This window comes from Pantherophis guttatus, chromosome 2 (assembly GCF_059756535.1).
Source record: "Pantherophis guttatus breed Tessera chromosome 2, ASM5975653v1, whole genome shotgun sequence".
Taxonomy (NCBI): domain Eukaryota; kingdom Metazoa; phylum Chordata; class Lepidosauria; order Squamata; family Colubridae; genus Pantherophis; species Pantherophis guttatus.
The window spans coordinates 230,153,578-230,174,495 of record NC_142064.1 but is presented as its reverse complement, the minus strand read 5'-3'; the positions used below and the strand labels follow the sequence as shown (position 1 = coordinate 230,174,495).

The following is a 20,918-nucleotide window of genomic DNA, read 5'->3' as shown; positions in this document are numbered from 1 at the left end:
TACAATATTTGTAAAATATTGTATGGAATGGAATAGATGGTACCAGTGGACAAATCAGAGGAGGGGAAAATGGGTAAAGATGAAATCCAGAAGAAATCAACACAATTAAAAACAGCATTGTCAGATGGATAGAATAGGTAATAAGTCACTGTGTGTATGTATATATGTATATATAATAATAGTAATTAGTTAGTAGGTGAAGTTATGTACTGTATATGTAAATTCGTTCTTGATTAAGAGAAACTTGTATATTTTAAATGTTTTTAAGATTTAATAAAGTTTTGTTTTAAAAAGTCAAAAAAAGAAAAGAAAAAAGAAAAGCCTCTGCCAATCAGGCAACTCAGCTGGGATCGTCAGAGAGGCTTTTTAAAAAAATGCCTCTCTGCCAATCAGGCAACTCAGCTGGGATCGTCAGAGACTTTTCAAAGCATTTTTTTACCACCTCTTCAGCCAAGAGGTTGCAGAAAAAAATGCTTTGAAAAGCCTCTGACGATCCCAGCTGAGCCGTGTAATCATCAGAGGCTTTTTTTTTTTTACTTTTAAAAGCATTTTTTCGTCAGAAGAGGTTGTAGAAAAAATGCTTTTAAAAGTAAAAAAAAAAAAGCCTCTGATGATCGTGCGGCTCAGCTGGGCATGGTGAGGGGGGTGCAGGGATTTTTGCTACCAGTTCTCCGAACCACCCGCCGCCATCGCTACCGGATCGGGCGATCCGGTCTGAACTGGGAGCATTTCACCCCTGGAATAGCCTCATTAGAGCATCAGTCCCCTGGGGTCCCCAAGCCTGCTGGCATAGCCAGGTCTTGAGGGATCTCCAGAAGCTCAATAGTAGTGAGGTCAACATCACCTCAGGGGTGAGACAATTCCACAGTGTAGGGGCCACAGCAGAAAAGTCCCACTGCCTATGGCTTGTCAAATGCAACTCCCTAGGCAATTTAAACAGGTATATACCCTGGATGTGAACCCATTGGATGAAAAACCATTCCAAAAAAACCCCCAAGATTATTTGTGTGTGCATGTATGTGTATAGATAAAAATATACCTTTTAGGGATATATCCACAATTACACGGGAAGAAACCCGAAATATTAACTATACACACATACATACCCGTGAAAACTTACATAAACAAAAATATATCTGTATCTATATATCTATATCTATCTATTGCTTTCTATCTCTATCATCTATCTATCTGTCTGTATATGTGTCTGTCTGTCTGTCTATCTATCTATCTATCTATCTATCACGGTGGTATTCACTTACCTTCGCTACCGGTTCGCAAACGTGAGCGTGTGCTCACAGAACCTCCACGCATGTGCAGAACCTTCTGCGCATCTGCAGAGGGTCAAAAATGGGACATGTTGATGTCCAGGTGAATGGGCGGAGCCTCCCACTGCCGGCTCTACCGGATCACGCAATCTGGATAGAGCCAGCTGAATTTCACCACTGCTATCTATCATCTCATCTTCTCTATATCTATATCATCAATAGATAGATAGATGGATGGATGGATGGATGGAGAGAGAATTATGAAATAATTGTATTGTTTTAGCATGTATTGCCTTGGAAATTAAGATATACATTTTTATACAGCCATGTTGGTCACCGTTCCTTTTCAGATGCCAAGAAAGATGGGCAAAGTCGGGTCTATTCTCTGTTTCCCCCACTGCTGTTCTTTATTCCACCATACCTCTTCAGAACTAATTCAAAGAAACTAAATAAATATGAATTGGGCCCAGACAAAGATATGTAGAATTGTCTACATATTTTAAACAAAACCTTTCCCTTTTACCCACGTACACACATAACACCAGCACCATTTTTTTAAAGTAGTATATCAAGTTACATTCAAACTAGAGGTGGTATTCAGCAGATTCTGACCAGTTCTGGAGAACCAATAGCGGAAATTTTGAGTAGTTCGGAGAACCGGTAAATACCACCTCTGACTGGTCCCGCCCCCATCTATTCTCTGCCTCCCAAGTCCCAGCTGATCAGGAGGAAATGGGGATTTTGCAGTATCCTTCCCCTGGAGTGGGGAGGGAATGGAGATTTTACAGTATTCTTCCTCTGGCACGCCCACCAAGCCACACCCACGGAACCCAGTAGTAAATTTTTTTGAAACCCACCACTGATTCAAACTACTTTAAGAACTAAGTAACAAATACCATTTCCACTCAGATGTAAATTCCAAGGGGAAAAACAGGGCAGGGCAACATTTATTTTTAATCTGCCCTCTGTTCAACACAGATATGCACTTTTTAAAAGCAAGACATATTGAGTGAAATGAAAAATCCCTGAGTAGGGAGTGAGTTAATTTTATCCTCCTCACAACATCTCTCCCTGATTTTGTCAAATAGGATTTACTGTTTATTAAACTTCACTAGCAAGGTTTATTAATTCACTTTTCCCAAGGCATTACCTCACGAGTATTACTTCTTATGCTTTATTTCTATTGAAATAATATTTTGGTTTTCGATTATTTGTCCTTAAGTTTAATGGCTGCTAATTTCATTAGCAGTATACATTAGTGTTCCTTCATCAGTTTTTCTAAACATTTTCTCTCTGTGTGTCTGTCTCTCTTTTATTTATTTTTTGGTACCTTTGAGTTAGCAACCACCTAACAAGTCTTTGCAGTTTTCTTGGCAAGATTTCTAAAGTGATTGGGGACTGCGAGAGAGTGACTGGCCAAAGTTGCTTTTGTGCCTAGGATGGGACTAGAACTCACGTCCTACCAATTTCTGGCCTGATAGTTTACCTCCTTATACCAAATATAATATCTCTCTCCACACACACATACATATATACAAGCTATATATGTATCTGTGCATGCATATCTCCATAATATAATCTTAGTTAATACATAGGGTATATGTATACACAGGTATGCTGTATGTGAGCCAAAGGAATATGTTCTTAAATTCTTAGCTAGGCCTATTTTAAAATGTTGATTCTGCTTTGTAATGCCAAAATGGCTGGGACCAGAATTATTAAAGTACAACCTTTTCTTATACAATCTTGCCCTATAAAGAGCTGAAGGAGGTGTACATGGGGCCAGTAACAAGGTAAATTGAGCTAAGAGTAAATGGCTGACCTCAGATCACCAAGAGAAAACCATGGTCAAATAGCAATCAAAATTAGAAACAACAAACTACTGAACACACTATGTTATCTTCTTTTCTGAACTTTGCCAAGAGCAGAGATGGCGAATCTTTTCAGCACCGAATGCCCACACTGGAATGCATGTGTACGCATGCGCCACAGCCCCAGAAACTCAAAGACCACCTGGTCTCCTGGTTTCTGGTATGCACATGTGCACCGGTCAGCTGGTCTTCGCATCCGCCGGAGCCCTGTAAATCCGAAGACCAGGTGGTCTTCGGATTTCCAGGGCTCTGGCATGTGCGAAGATCAACTGGCCAGCCAACTGGTCTTCGGGTTTCCGGGGCTCCAGCATGCATGAAGATCAGCTGGCCGGTGCACATGCCCACACTGGAAACCAGAACAGCAGCTGGCAACAGTGCGTGTGTCCACAGAGAGGGCTCTGAGTGCCCCCTTTGGCACGTGTGCCATAGGTTTGCCATCACAGGCCTAGAGATTCTACCACCAAGGAATACCCTAAATGTGAAATGTCCCATTAATGGAAGTTAATACATTTTTCCATTGTTTCTTTGATTGCACTATTATAAAGACAGACAATTAATTGGTTCTAAATTTATTTGTGACTTCTGTCCTTAGTTAGCATTGAATGTTACTTGTTAAATTTTCACATATTTTATGTGCTAAACATGTTTCTGGAACAGATTCTGAATGCTTTATACTCACATTTTTATTTTTATCCTACCTAGAATATGTGCCTGTCTATAAGAAGCATATCAAGTTTTCATATACAGTAGAATAATACATAAAAGAAATCCAGTTTAATTCATAAACTCCTATGCTTGAGTTCAGACTTAACTCATTAATTCAATCTCTCCTTGGGATCTAACATATGTTGCTCTTTGACTTCCTAATGAAGCCAAACTTCCCCTTATATTTTCATTGAATTAATCAAAGTCAACGCCTTTGCAGTAAATCAATGCAATGAAGTCTTAAGTTCTCAGAGTGAATTAAAAGTGGTATGAATTTCTTGAGGGGAGTGGATTTTGATTCAGAGAAATTATTTTACAAGATCTGACAAATCCTTTTTATTTCTGTCATTTATACTTCCTTTTTCACTTTCCTCTTTTGTGAGAGAGTGAAATTAAAACAAAATGTAGTAATAACACATCTGAGGTATAACATCTGTTTGCAAAAATGCTTTCAGCCAATTACAGCTGTGTATGTTTAGGTGGATTTATGACATTCAATGACCATATTAGTGAACATTTTACCATATGAACGTGTGTCGGCAAAAATAAGTTTATATATGCATTGAAAGCCTGGGTACGCACCTTTCCTATCCTTCTAGTAATTTTATTTTTTTAAAAAAAGCTTTGAAATATCCTTCTCATCTGTTCATCTTCATTCTCCTAAAACCAGGAGAGAAAAACACATAGGCAGCTCTCCAAGTAGTGATTTCACATTTTTGTTCTTCAGATCTCTACATGAAGGGCTTAAAGGTTATATACTTAACATAGCACCATGATCACTTCCAGGGTGGCTAGGATTGAATTAATAATTCTGAGATATTCTGGTCATGCCACTTTATGCTTTCAAATCTCATGATGGGCCTCTTAATAAGAAGGGGACTATCCTTTAGGATGACTTGGAAGTTTCCATTAATTCAGAATGCTGTGCAATAGTGTCAAATATCTGTAGCTTGGGTGTGGGATGTGAGGGTGAAGGTTCATTCTCTGAGCTTGTGGGTTGGTTTCGTTACTAGGCTAGGTAACTTCTTCAGTGGAGTTTAGGGGATGTCAGTGTTCTTCTGTTTATAAGGGTTTCCCGTGGTCAGTAGTCTTATGATGGATCAATTGTGGGTGTGTGCCAAGTGAGGGTCTTGTGATGGGTCTTGTGATGAGTCAGGTGTGGGTGTGTCAAGTGACAGCACCTACTCTCAACCAGCCCATGCAAGCCCCCTCCCCACAACCAGCACTTCACCTCCAAATGACCCTCACCTGATATAACCTCCCCATCACAAGATTATCACAAGACCCCCACTGATGACTCCCACCTGACCCTTTATAAGACCCTCACTTGACACACCCACACTTGACCCATCACAAGACCTATTTACCACACAAAGCCCTTATAAACAGAAGAACACCGACTTCTCCTAAACTCTGCTGGAGATGTTAACTATGTTTTGGTAACAAAACATTCGGAAACCAAGCCACAAGCTCAGAGAACAAACCTTCACACTCTCAGAATGCTGTGTCCTGGACCATATAACTGGACTAATCTTTCTCACTCTTGGCAATTTTAAAAATTGTGGACTTCAACTCCCAATAACCCAACCAGCATGCTGGCTGAGGAATTCTGGGAACTGAAGTCCACCAATTGTTAAATTGCCAAGCTGGAGAAACTGGATTAATGTAATGTAATGTAATGAGAACTTTGTAGTTCTAATGCTAAGGCTGATAATTCTCCCTGCAACATTTGATATTAAATAATCATCCAAGTGATGAATATAAAACCTTAATCAGAAGTGGATCAATTAAATATACTCATCCAGAGTACTCCTTCCTCAGTGGTGGGTTTCAATTTTTTTTACTACCAGTTCTGTGGGTGTGGCTTGATGGATGTGGCATGGAAAGGATACTGTAAAATCTCCATTCCCACCCTACTCCAGGGGAAGGATACTGTATAATCTCCTCCCCAATCCAGGGGAAGGTTACTGCAAAATCCCCATTTCCTCCTGATCAGCTGGGACTCAGGAGGCAGAGAATAGATAGGGGTGGGCCAGTCAGAATTTTTATACCGGTTCTACAAACTATTCAAAATTTCTGCTACCAGTTCTCCAGAACTGGTCAGAACCTGCTGAAACCCACATCTGCCCACCCTCATATCTCATTTAAATGATAACCATTTCCACAAAATATACACACAGTGCAGATCTCAACAAAGGAAAGCCTTTGTCGACAGATTTGTTCTCAGGTTCTTTGCCATGCAAGCAAGAACACTAAAAATGCCAGGCTTTCCTCAAATTGCACTGTGAGAAAGCCAGTAGAGATTAAACTCAAAGATTTTGCTGCTGCAGTCATCATTGCTATCTCCATTAAATATACCAAAAATGCTTTTTTCAAGAGGCAACTGGACTTTCTGGTTTTTCTTTGAAGATATTTCGCTTCTCATCCAAGAAGCTTCTTCAGCTCTGGCTGGATGGTGGGGAAAGAAGGATTCAGTTTACCATCCAGTCAGAGTTGAAGAAGCTTCTTGGATGAAAAGCAAAACATCTTCAAAGAAAAACCAGAAAGTCCAGTTGCCTCTTGAAAAAGCACCTTTGGAACAACCGTGACCTGTATGACTGAGAATCTCCATAGACATTCTCCATTGAATAGTGGTTGAATTGTGGCTTCCAAGTTTATGAAAGTTTAATTCCTTTGAATGAAGTACTTTTGGGGCCTCTTTTATATAGAACAAAAAATCTTGCCCCAAATGTAGATTTGAGAATGATGGAAAGAGGAAATGGTCAAAGTGTGTAAAGGTTTTTTTTTTTTTTCCGTTTGTTTTGCTCTCTCTTTAAACTTAGAAATGTTCCTTTTCTTTCTCTTTCCTAAAATCCTGCTTAAAAACCTATCTGATTTCCCATGCAATTAGCAGTAGTGAATCAATTATTCATTCTCCACTGGCTAACCCATCAGCTTGGTGGTAAGTAATGAATCTATTTGCCACTTTTCATTTCATCTGATAAATAGCTGTGTTGGGTGAGGCCCTTCATAGGAAGTGGGGCTCCCTCTCCATCCCATAGAAATATTGGAGAGGAAATAAATCTACACCATCTTCAAAGACTGTGTAAAATATGTCATTGGGGTGTTAATGTGATATTCTCCCTGCACCGAGACTCCCTGCATGCAGCATAGACTATATGCCAGCATGAATACTACTGCTGTGCTCAATTTATTTCAAGCTGTAAGGTCTCTTTAAATCAATATTGACCCTGAGTGTTTGCTTCTGAGCCTGAATAACTGTGATTGTTCCAGGAAGACAGACTAATTGCAAACAAGCAGACTACAGATATAAAAGCTTTTATATTTATGACAACTACCTGGAGATTAGCATCATTTATGTATTTAATAATAGTTTAATTTTTTATTGTCATCTCTACAGTTTTTATTAGGGAATAATGAATTAAATACATTTCCCTCTTCACATTTTTATACATCTCCAGAAACAAATGTATTCACATTGTGTAATTCAGATTGCATGCTTCGTCAAGCATTAAAAAGCTTTAGCCACAGCACAGCCAGCACAATTTGACAATTCTGACAGCCTCACTCCAAATATGTGCATGGGCAAACAGAAACTCTGCAAAGACATGAAGGATGGAATACTTTCAAATAGGTTTTGGTCATAGTCCTGTAATAACTTTTCTGTAGTGTTCTTCTGGAACAACATTTTTATTGGAAAGATATTCATATACCAAGGAGATCCTGTTTTTTCATGGCATCTTAGTGCAAGATGTGCCCACTCAATTCAACAATGTATTGATGTGCCCCAAATTGCTGCTTAAACCCCTCTATTTTTCCTATCCTTTCCTGTAATATGCTTTGTTGTTGTCTTTTGGGGAACATTTTGTTGCTAAGAAATCTACTGTTTTCTCTGGTTGTGAAGTAGTTTCTAGTTTCAAAAGTCCCTCTGCCTAAGAAACCCTTCACTCAGTGGTGGGATTCAGCTGGTTTGGGCCGGTTCAAGAGAACCGGTTGTTAAATTGCTGGCTGGCCTCACCCCTCCCTGCCGCTTCCCAGAGTCCCCACGCACCCCGTTTTGGCTCCCAGGTAAATGCAGGAAGGCCTATTAGGCCCAAAACGGGGCAAGGGGTGTGTGGCAGCGCCCCTGTGGCCCAGTTTTACTCCCAGGAGGCTGCAGGGAGGCCTACTAGGCCCAAAACGGGGCAAGGGGTGTGTGGCAGCACCCCCGTGGCCTGTTTTTGCTCCCGGGGGGTGCAGGAGGCCGAGTACTGCCTATTACACCCCCCTGGCCACACCTGCCATGGCCACGCCCACCCAGGCGGTCATTAGGGCAGAGAACCGGTTGTTAAATTATTTGAATCCCACCACTGCCTTCACTCATTTAAATCACTTTGCACCTTCAAGTCTCAGTTAGGAAGCTGAGAAAGAAGGAAGAAGACAGATTTAACAGATTAACAGAGTTGGAAGGGACCTTATAGGTCATCTAGTTCAACCCCCCACTCAAGCAGGAGACCCTACACAATTTCTGACAAATGGCAGTCCAATCTTTTCTTGAAAGCCTCAAGTGATGAAGCTTCCACAACTTCCAAAGGCAAGCTGTTCCATTGGTTGATTATTCTCACTATCAGACAAAAGAAGAAGATGCATTCTGGCCACTGACTCTGAAAGACTCTCAGAGTCTCTCCTGTATAAATTAACCTATTCATATCTAACCCACTTCATTTAGTATTGTATGGCTGTAAGAGTTGGACAATAAGTAAATCTGAGCACTGAAGTATTGATGCTTTTGAACTGTGGTGTTGGAGAAGACTCCTGAGAATCTCTTGGACTGCAGGAAGATAAAATCAGTCAATCCTAAAGGAAATCAACCCTGATAGTTCTTTGGAAGGACAGATATTGAGAGTGAAGTTCAAATACTTTGGGCACCTAATGAGAAGAGAGCACTTATTGGAAAAGACCCTGATGTTGGGAAAGGTTGAAGGTAAAAGGAGAAAGGCATAGCAGAGAATGAGAAGGTTAGATAGTGTCATTGACACAATGAACATGAATTTGGGAAGACTCCAGCAGACAGGAGGGGAGGGGAGGGGCTGGTGTGCTGTGTTCCAAGGGGTTGTAAAAAGTCAGACATGACTTTACGAATAAACAACAAAAAAAACCCCCACTTCATTGGACTTTCTGACAATAGTCTCAGATTTTTTTTTAATTGAATGTAGAATTCATTATAAGTGTAGGTTTGACCTAGCTCTGCTTTTTCATACAACCCCTGCTGAATTAGATCAATCTTTCCGGGTTATGCCAGTAGCCACCCTAATTTGCAGAGAAAAATCACAAACACAAGAATCAAGATACCTTTGATTCTTAGTTTCCAGCAGCTGGCACTTAAACTATACTGCCCGCAGTTCAGAAAGTGGTTTAAAATTGTTAAGACTAAGAATCAAAATTAGCACTGGCTTTTCTGGCTTTGTTGCGTTATCTTGTATAACAGTCTAAATTAGCTGATGTTATAACCTCTGATGGCAATAAAGATCATATGTTTACACAAGTGCTGTCTTTTATTAGTCATTAATCAAGCTCATTTAAATTGTTTTATTGACATTTTGGCACCTATCCCAACTTTTTATCTTTTTTTTTTTTTTGAGGGGTGGTGGCCAGAAGAGCATAAAGTATCCCAAGCATAGCCTCTCTTATAAAATCACTCTGTTAGCAATCCCTAGCATCACTGGGTTTACAACAAAAAAATATCTTACCCACTTTGCTTTTGTAGAAAGAGGCAGGGAGACATAAGTACTTTCTTAAATTTCTATAATCTACCGTATTTTTTGGAGTATCAGGTGCACCTTTTCCCCCCAAAAAAAGAGGGTGAAAATCTGGGTGCGTCTTATACTCTGAATGTAGCCCTGCCCAGCTTCTCAAACCGAGGTTTCAGAGGCTGAAAAAAGCATCAGAAAAGAAGCTTCAGAAAAGAAGCCCCAAACAGAGCTTCAGCGACTTTTTTTCTGAAGCTCTGTTTTGGAGGCTTTCAGAGGCAGGAAAAAAAGTTTTTTTTGAGAGAGAGTTTCAGAAGTTTCAAAGGCAGGAAAAAAAAGCAAAAAAAAAAAAAAAAAAAAAGCAAGGCACAGAGCTCACAACCAAGGAACCTGTTGCCAAAATTCACCTCTGGGAACAGCTGATTGGGGGTATTGGTAAATTTGGAGAAGCCAAACTGATCTAATTCTGTTTTAATTTATTTTAATTTTTATACTGTATGTATTTTAATTTTGGCTGTTCACCACCCTTAGTCCTTCGGGAGAAGGGTGGTATCCAAATTTAATAAACCTAAACCTAACCTAAACCTATTCCGGGAGGCTGATCCACCTGGCAATCAGCTTTTTTCTTATTTTCCTCCCCAAAAACTAAGGTACGTCTTATACTCCGGCGTGTCTTATACTCTGAAAAATACGGTAATATCCTTAATTCTACTGGGATTTTTTTAGAGTTACCATTACTCTGATCATGACATTAGAGAACCTTTGTGTTTGGAGAATATCTGGATGGGGAATATTGCTCTAGAATATCAGTTACTTAAAGGTTAGCCAGAATTTAATCAATAATTAGAATAAATTATTCTTATGACCAGTTGGTGGATTATGGAATCATTGGTGCTTTCTTGTACTTTGTTGTTTTCTTGCAGATGTTTCATTACTAAACAACTGATGTTACATAGTTTGGAAATGAACTGTCTGCAAGCAAACAGCCAAGCTCAGAATGCACCAAGGACCCCACACTTCAACCCTAAGCTACAAATATTCTCTTCTATCAGTATTTAGTGGATGCAGGTTTGTGTACTGGGACTAGTGCGTATTATGTGTACCTCACAAGGGTGCCACATAAGTAGAAGTAGGGAGGACACCAGTTACAACTTATTTTTTTTCCCACAGTTTTAAATGTCCAGTTTCACCCTCTTCTTTTGAAAAACCTCATAGCATAGCTATATAAAAGTAAGCCATCTGAGAAAGAACAATAGTTTGAATATTTTAAATTCCATTTCTTTTAATATATATGTATGTGGGGGAGGGATAAGTGAAATTCTGAACAAGAGTGTCTTGTGTGCCAGCAGTAGTCCTGGTTTCTAATCATGTACCGTGTATCCCTGAAAATAAGACCCTGTCGTATATTTTTTTGAACCCCAAAATAAGCACTTGGCCTTATTTTGGGGAAGGTCTTATTATTTTGGGGCACCTGGAGCAAGATGGGGCTCCTCTTGCCATCTTACCTGATTTCCAGCTCTGTGTTTAAATATTTTTGGGGAGGGCTTATTTTCGGGGGGAGACTTATTTTAGTGCATGCACTCAAATTGGGCTTATTATCAGGGGATGTCTTATTTTCGGGGAAACACGGTAGGAATTGGGCATTGAGTAGCACTGTGATTATAATTATTCCACAGCTTTAGAGAGCCCAAATATGCACCATATTTGGCAGGCTCATGCCAAACAGGGGAACAGATGAGATGACAAATCACTAGATGGAAAGGTCTAGAAATGGAGGAAAATAATAGAAAAAGTTGAAAAATTAGGAAAAGAGAAGAGAATGAATAAACTGAAGATGGCTCTGCTTTTAGCAGAGCCAATGACCATGGCAGAATGAAGTACAAGGGACTAGAATACCATTTTTTTATTCCTTCCTCTCAGACAGAGAGGTCTTGAGATCACCCAGTGGTGAAATGCACTTACCTTCGGAATGGGAGCATGGGGGAACGCATGTGTGCTATGCACGAGCGTGCCTCTTCTGCACATGTGCAGAGCCTTCTGCACATGCGCAGAAGGTAAAAAACAGGACATAATGATATCCTGGCAAGTGGGCATAGCCTCATGCTGCCAGTGCTACCGGTTCACACGAGCCGGATAGATCCGGCCAGATTTCACCACTGAGATTACCCCAGACAATTGGTCCTCAAAAGAAGACCTAGCAGGTTTAGACCTCTGGGAAACAAGGAAGAGCCACCTTGCTCAAATCATGGTCAGTGCCTTTAAAGGAACACTGGGTTTGCATACTTCCTTTCCTAATCAATTTTGGTAATTGTTTGTTAACCGCTTTTCAGCTATTAGAAACATTTGGGTTGACAAATTTGAAAATACCAGGTAAGTTTCCTTCAATCCTTAGTGAAATAAGTTTTAAATACAAAGTTAAGCGCTTTCAAAATGTGTTCTTTGGAATTAAAAGCAAAAAGGTGATTAGAACTTTGATTTTGGAAAGTTATAAACAGTTTAAGGGTCTAGATGGATTTGAAATAAGATTTTAGAATTAATTGTAAGAATCCTTCCCCTGGGAAAAATGCTTTTATTTTTAATTCTTAAAAAAAAAAAAAACATAGGATGAGACTTTGAAAGGTGAACACTAAAGGGAATCAGAAAGAACTAAGGATTACAACTGCATTGTTTTCTTTTGGTACTTCCTTGATTAAGCTGTCATTTACTGTTTGAATGTTTGTCTGAGTTGATAGTTCTTTGATTGTGATATTATTTATGGTTTGATTGGCTGGTATCAATCCTGGTGTTAATTCCTCCTTATATGGGTGCTGATTGCTGGTGAAAAGGTGTTTGATCTTTTTCTTTCTTTTTAAAGCTTTTTTATTGTTTCTTTTGAATGATATACTGTATAAATTTTGTTTATCTCTATGTGCCTGTTGATGGTTGATTTGTCTGAGTACCAGGCTTCCAGGAATTGCCTAGCATTTTTGAAGTTAGCTTGGTCTAGATCAGTAATGGCTAACCTTTTTGCCGCCGCATGCCAAAAGTGGGGGCAGTGTGGGGAGGTCGCCCACATGCGTGCCCACACCCATAATTCAATGTGCCCTGCCCCACGCATGTATGAGCACCCCCACGCATGCGCGCACCCTCCCATGCACCCCCCGCTTTTAACACGTGATGGCCCGTGGGCCCGGTAGGCCCTCCCCAGACTCCAGAGGCTTTCTAGGAGCCTGGGGAAGGCGAAAATGGCCTTCCCAACCCCATGGAGGCCATCCGGAGGCCGGAAACAGCCCATTTTCCAACTTCTGGTGGGACCGGAAAGCCCAAAAATCAGCTGGCCAGTGCACTCATGCGCATTGGAGCTGAGCTACAGCAATGCTCACATGCCCACAGATATGGCTCCATGTGTCACCTGTGACACCCGTGCCATAAGTTCACCATCACGGGTCTAGATCATTCACAATTTTCCAGTTCAAACTATGGTTAGGTCTGTCCAAGTGTTGCTCACCTAAAGAGTTTTCATCATGTCTTCTGATTGCTAGTTGTTGTTCATGGATATGCTCTGTGAATAGAATAGAATAGAATAGAATAGAATAGAATAGAATAGAATAGAATAGAATAGAATAGAATAGAATAGAATAGAATTTTTTTATTGTCCAAGTGTGATTGGACACACAAGGAATTTGTCTTGGTACATATGCTCTCAGTGTACATAAAGGAAGTTAATCTTCTGCCTGTTATATATAGTGACTGTTAGAATCCTTATACTGTATGTGGTATATGAGTCCTAGTTTTTCTTGTGGGGCTACAGAGTCTTTTGGTTTAGCTAAGATATTTTGGAGAGTTTTAGTTGTTTTTTGTGCTATGGTGATGCCATGTGGTTAATAATAGTCTGTTGGTTGTTTCTGAGTGTTTCTGATGTATGGCACAGAGGTGGGTTTCAGCAGGTTCTGACCAGTTCTGAAAAACCGGTAGTGGAAATTTTGAGTAGTTCGGAGAACCGGTAGTAAAAATTCTGACTGGCCCCACCCCCATCTATTCTCTGCCTCCCAAATCCCAGCTGATTAGAAGGAAACGGGGATTTTGCAGTAACCTTCCCTTGATTTGGGGAGGGAATGGAGATTTTACAGTATCCTTCCCCTGCCATGCCCACCAAGCCACACCCACCAAGCCATGCCATGCCCACCAAGCCACTCCCACAGAACTGGTAGTAAAAAAGTTTGAAACCCACCACTGGTATGGCAGTGTTATCCTTTTCACAGCTTGTGTTCTGCTGTAGTGGGTTGAATGTTCAGTCAAAATGTAAAGGCAAGTTGCATGCATATCATTTTATTGAAAAGATGTTGTATAGGTGATCGGTTCCCTTTTCCTGGTGTTTAGGGTTCATGTTTACATGAACATTTGTGGCTTCTTACGTGGCTTCTCTTGTGGAAGATGGAAAGAAGAGATTGTTGTGTTTTAAGAAAAAGGTGGTAAGTTTTGTTTAGTTATTTAATTTATTTATTAATCAAATTTATATGATCACCAGTCTCACAGAAAATGACTCTGGGCAATATAAAACAATGATTTAGTAACAATTTATCTTTAGCAGCATGTTATTAAAATTGCTTATACTTGTGACAAAGTGCAAAGATTTTTTTGTATATTTCTTTTCTTTTTCTTTACTATACTTTTTCTATTTTTCTTTCCTTTTTTGCACTATTTTTTCTTTTTATTCTTTTTTACTTTGTGTTCATTTTTATTGCTGTAAAAGTAATTTTTAATAAAGTTACCATTAAAAAACAAAATGGGGGAAGAACAGAATTGTTTATTTATTTATTTATTTATTTGTTGGTTGGTTCGATTTATATGCCACCCTTCTTTGTATGATGCATACAAAAAATACTATACGGCTGGTTTGACTAATGAGAGTTTTGTTTTCCTTCAGCAATCAAGTCATTATTTTTTTTAACAAACTACTCAACCAATAAAAAAAAAACAGTCCATTTATTTTGAATATGAGCTATATGAGTTAAAATATAAAGGGAAGTTTATTTGATGATGTTTTAAGTCAAAGATATATAATAACAAAATCCTAAAGGCCTCCTGAGAGTAAGTTACCATCTTTTTGCCTAATGGCAGAAAGAAATTCAGCAGATACATAAATTCTCATTTCTTTTAAACCATGAGTTAAAAAGAAACCCTACATTTTAAGAATTTCTTCCATACTGTGCAATTGTTAATGACAAAGAAGTTGGTGAAATGCAGAACAAGATGAGTGGGCTGTGCATCCCTTAATAAGTTTGGGAACTAATTGTGCTTTTTGCATATAATTGTGCTTATAATTACATTAATTTTATAAAGTTACTAACAATGACTTTCAAATATAGACTACTTTCATACATTCTTTCCCATCCCCGAAGAAATCAGATCAAGAACAACTAAATTGTAGGCTTTGCGCTATTAGGCTGAGATTTGAGGGTATGTTTTTTTTTTAAATGGAGTAAATCCATAGTAAAAAAAGAGTAGAGGTATGTTCTGAGTGAGGAATTATTCAGGTTTTTTTATACATGATATCAATGTTTTCCTTGAAGCAGCTATTGTTGGCTTATCATATAACTAACTAAGAGGTGAATCCCATAAGAATTATTCCAATGGAGAAGTCAATTCACTTTTCCTTTGGAGTAATTTATTAAGCGAATTGTTTTTTCACAATCTGCAAGAAAAGTGTATTCGGGTGGGGGAAGACTACAATTTCTGTTGTACTAGTGCTTTCCCCTCCCACATTGAAATTCGATGTAAACATGGGACTAGAATTAGGCCTATGCACAGGATAGTTTACTAGGAGGAGGATCATGTGGAAGCACTTGCTTTGGCAGCTGTGTCACAGGAATAGCAGCCAAGCAGGAGTGAAATCCAATTTAGCTTTCTCATGTTTAAAACACTTCCACAAGAATAACATTTTTAAATAAAAAGGGAAAAATTATCTTGGGCTATATTTACACAGGAAGAGAACACTACCTCCACAAACTGGGTATCTGTTACTTAAAACGTGATTTTCTTCTGTCTGCAACTCTCTTGTGAACATTTGAACAAAAAAGACAGGATTCACCGCAAACAGGAACCTATTTTTCACTGACGTGCAGATTCTGTTGCTTCAAGTGATCCTGAGGGAATAGCTGCCTGTCAATAGAGATTGCTGCGGCTGGAAATAGTGTAATCTCAAGGGAAATGCTATGAGGTGTGGGAAATACTGATAACACTACTTGATTTTGCGAAATGATTTCATCAAATCACTGGGAAGTAGGGTTGTAACTGTGACTGGGGAGGGTCAAAGGCACATCTATTTCTCCTTTCCAGTGCAGTAAAAATTTGATAGCAATGTCCTGTGGATGATTACAATACAGGAGAATACAAAAGCGTTTTCTTTGTCTTGATTGTCTAACTTCACATTGTGACTTTTATTTTTATTCCTTACTTTTGAAGAAGCATCCTCAGAAGACAAGGACGAGCCAGAAGATGTGCTGGAAGTGTATTATTTGGAAGAGATCCAAGGACTTAGTGGTACAGAATAACAAGACTGCAAGCGTAAAAACTCTTTGGGAATGAAGAGTGGTCACATACATGCAGTCTGACCTGAATTAAAAGCTGTATTGAGGATGTTGGATAAAGCATCAAGGAGTAACTTTGTTAGAAGCAAAGCCAAGCTGGTGTGCTCGGTGACCAGTTATTTTTAATCTTGCCCTTGGAATTAATTTTTGGCTTCTGGCCATTTTCTACTTTTTCAGTACAATGTTTGCTCTATTTTTTATTATCTGGATTGGCTGGCTCTTGGACTATTGTACCATTTTGTAGCTCAGCTCCTGTCTGCATGGTGATTTTTCTGAGAGAAGCTTTATCTATCCCAAGGGTGTCAAACTCACATCGTCATGGCGGCGTCACGTGACGTATCGGGAATTTTTTTTCCCCCTTCGCTAAACCAGGTGTGGCCAGTGCGCGACGCATCCTGCCCATGGGCCAGGAGTTTGACAGCCCTGATCTAGTGGCTGAGGTAGACATTTCTGGTAATGGCTGAGGTAAAACAAGGCTACAGGTAGTCCTTGATTAACAGTGCTAACTGGTACTGGAAACTCCATCATTAAGTGGACACAGTCGTAATTTTTTTAAAAAAAAAAAACATGTAACCATGCTGTTTAGCAACAGCAATTCCAGCAGTCCTGGTTGCCATTGTTAAGTGAGGATGTGCAGGTTTTTAAATAAGGATCATATGTGACTTCCAGCTTCCTGCCAATTTCCCCATTGATTTTGCTTGTGAGAAGTCAGCATGGCAGGCTACATATCATTCATTCAGCACAGTCATAAACTTGAACAGTCTCTGAATTAGGGGTCGTTGCATGAGTACTGGAAAGGTACACGCACACACACACACACACACACACACACACACACACAGAGAGAGAGAGAGAGAGAGAGAGAGAGAGAGAGAGAGAGAGAGAGAGAGAGTAAAGAAATCTAATACCTCAGTAGCGTTTAATCTTTAATCTAGTTACATACTTCAGCAGGCCTAAGACTGGAATTTCTGGGAATTATAGTCCAAACACCTCCGGAGAGTGTTAAACAGAATGAGGGAGTTTCATTTCTATTCCCACTCTGCTAATTTCGTTTATTTGACTCTACCATCAAATATTGTTATAATTCAGTGTCATTTCATCTGTTGTATTTATTTTCTGTAATCTAATGAAAAAAGAGAGATTAAAATTATATTCATATCACTGGTCTAAATTTAATTGTGTGAGGTGAGGCTTGACAAAAATAAGAGGCATTTCTTGACTCATAAACTTCATTTATTTACTTATGAAAACATTTGCCTATTTTTAACAATCAACTATGCCTTCTAGGATCTCTCTACCTCTCTTTCTCTTTCATTTTATCTCCTCATTTTAGTATTATCTCAGTCCAACCCTACATTCTGAGGAATAGTTAATTCATATTAAATGATCCATATTCCCACCTAGCTTGACAAACAAAAAACAGGAAATAACAAATGTCCAGTGATATCATTCTAGGAATATCCAAACTAAACTGGCAAGCTTCATATCATATTAGCACTGATGATGTTACCTAGTTTGGGTAATGAAACATCTGCAAGGAAAAACAACCAAGCTCAGAGATCACCAAGGACCCATTATAACCCGAGCTACATATATTCTCCTTCATATCTGTTCCAGATCATATGTGTTCCATAATTATTTTATCTCTGGTCTTCTAAAGGAGTACAATGCAGTGGTAAAATCTAAAATGTGTTACTACCGGCTCTGTGGCCGTGGCTTGGTGGGGGGAGGGTAATGTGACTGGATAGGCATGGCCAATTTTTTTTTTTTACTTTTAAAACCATTTTTTCTACAACCTCTTCAGTTAAGAGGTTGCAAAAAAATGCTTTCAAAAGGCTCTGACGATCCCAGCTGAATTGCCTGATCGGCAGAGGCTTTTTTAAAAAGCCTCTGCCGATCAGGAAACTCAGCTGGGATCATCAGAGACTTTTAAAAGAAAAAAAGGGGTTTTTTTTTCTTTTAAATGCCTCTGACGATCCAAGCTGAGCCATGGGATCATCAGAGGCTTTTTTTTTTACACTTAAAAGCATTTTTTCAGCAGAAGAAGTTGTAGAAAAAATGCTTTTAAAAGTTAAAAAAAAGTCTCTGATGATTGTGCGGCTCAGCTGGGCATTGGGGGGGGAGGCAGGGATTTTTGCTACCGGTTCTCCGAACCACCCGCCTCCATCGCTACTGGATCAGGTGATCCGGTCCAAAGCAGGAGCATTTCACCACTGGTACAATCCCTCTTCACAGGTTTTAATGGATAAATGAACAAGCATCTAATGATATCAGTAACTTAATAATAGGAAATACTGTAGAGTACTTGAGTTCATCCTAGAAAACTACATAAACATAACCATTGACTTGTCTGACAGAGATTACATATGAAGTTGTTGGTATTTTTCTATTTATCTTCAATACATAAACAGAGTGGTAGGAATTGCTGCCACAAAGAGTTGCTTAATCAATGGCAATATCTAATATGATATTAGAGTTTTTTTAAATAATATATGATCTATTATATATAATTTAGCAATTTGCTTCCCAAACAACAATGCCTGATACATTTTATATGTTGACTTCAAAGCTATATATCTTTTGGAGTTTTAACTATAATGCATTTTACCCAGATGTTTCCTTGGAAAACAATGTAGTCATGAATTTATTTTGATATATGCAGAACATTGCTAAAGACAGCGGATATTTCCCAGATTTTAAACTATTGAATAGTGGGTAGAATTTAATTAAAGATCCCATAAACTCTTGGAACATTAGTTTGGTATTTATTGATTGCTATTACAAACCATTTTTCTATCTTTGTTTTTCTGCTGCTTGGTAAATTAATGGAAAATTAAAGCATGGCAATGCCATTTGGGATGTAATTTCACCACTATAAACATTTGTATATTGTTGTCCATAGAACATCTGTGTTATAGTTTACATGATTGCACAAAAAACTGGCTTAGAGAATAATATAATAATTCCCCCTTCACATGTGTACATGAAAGTCAAAACAAATGTAGAGTGGTGATGCAGATATAGTTAGTTTATTCTCTGTATTTTTTTCAAGTAGTTAATATATACTTTCAACTTGTAAAAGTTGCTCAGATACTGAAGTCACAGATTTCTGGAACTCAATTCATGAGAAGCCAGATAAAACAACAAATCGTACAGTTCTTTTTCCAACTCCCCACCCTTTCAAATGTTCATTCTCATGCTGGGATAATAAGCAAGAAGAGAAAGGATGTTTGCATTTACATCCATTGGAGAGGAAAGGCTGAGAAGATAGTAAGCAGACACACAATGGGGAAACACATATTAACAGGAATGCATTATCACCTTGTATCAGGGGTGAAATTTACTTACCTTTGCTACCGGTTCGCAAATGTGAGCATGTGTGCCTCCTCCATGTATGAGCAGAGGGTCAAAAACAGAACGTGATGACATCTTGGAGGGGAGGGGGAGGGTGGAACTTCCTGCTGCCGGCTCTACTGATTTGCCCGAGCCAGATAGAACCAGCTCAATTTCATCACTGCCTTGTATTATTGGAGTCTTACGTCTCAGAGCTGAAGAAGCTTTTTAGATAAGAAGTAAAATATCTTCAAAGAAAAACCAGAAAGTCCAGTTGCCTCTTGAAAAAGCACCTTTGGGAAATTGGAGTCTTGATTCATTTGCATACTAATATGTGTATGTATTAAGGGTTTTTTTTTTTTTCTCCCAAGCACAGTAACTGCAGAACAGTTAGGCCATTTCAGTGAAACTGATGATGAAGCTCCAATTTGAAAAAGGCTACTGTAATATCCCAAAGAGTTGAGCAGAAAGTTCATAGAATGTATTAGAAATGGATTCAGCTTAACGACTGTTCTCCTAGGAAAGGGAAGGGGTAAAGTTTACTCTCTTGATTCAGAAGGCAGATGGTCTTTGCAAATGATTTTTGCAAAATGCCAAAAATGTTAAGCCTGATATGCTAGATGAAGCACCTTAGCATGTTTTTAATTCTCAGGTATTCCCACAGAGAAACCAAGGAAATCAAGCTTCTTAAAAAATAGTGCTAATGTTGCCTGACCAACATATTTATGCTGCTATTCCACTTTAGGGTGAAAGGTATAACTCTAGGCCTGTGTGATTCCGTCTAAATTTATAATTCAACAGCAAATGGATTAATTCGTAGTTGAGATTCAATTTGCAGAAAAAGAATGTTACAGGTTGTAAAAAGGGAGTTATTGTTTATAAGCAGTAATGGGGATTACAAAGCAATTACAAAGTTGCTCCATTGCTGACAGAATGGAATAAAAATGGTTAAGATACTAGAATCTTTAGACAACAGTATATTTCTCAAGTTGCCTCTGGATTTCACTGAGGTATTTTTTATTATTATTATTATTATTATTATTATTATTATTATTATTATTATTTATTATTATTCAGGAAGTGATATGTAAAAGATGGCACAACAGCAATATGATCTAGAATAAGTCACAATTGTGCAGAAAATATCCTATTCCAATGTCAACATCAGTTTAAAAATTAACTTACTTTTCAACTTGTTTTTCTGGGATTCCAGACTTGTCATGACACTGAAGAATGACCATTGACTTGACTTTGCCTGATAATATAATTTGTGATCTTTGATTACTGGGTTTTGGGAGTGTCAGAAAGATAGTATAGGACAGTGGTTCTCAACCTTCCTAATGCCGCGACTCTTTAATACAGTTCCTCATGTTGTGGTGACCCCCAACCATAAAATTATTCCTAAAACCATTGAAAATATGTGTTTTTCAATGGTCTTAGGCG

The 20,918-nt window shown here is 38.7% G+C and overlaps 1 long non-coding RNA gene across 2 annotated transcripts in view; it reads right to left on the bottom strand.

Moving 5' to 3' along the window:
* Nucleotides 1–19,686, bottom strand: part of LOC117673919 (uncharacterized) — a 111,963-nt gene extending 92,277 nt beyond the window's left edge. For both annotated transcript variants that reach the window (XR_009621611.2, XR_009621610.2), the window contains exon 1: nt 19,491–19,686. This is a non-coding gene — a long non-coding RNA (uncharacterized LOC117673919). The remainder of the gene's footprint in view (nt 1–19,490) is intronic.
* Nucleotides 19,687–20,918: the final 1,232 nt, after the last annotated feature.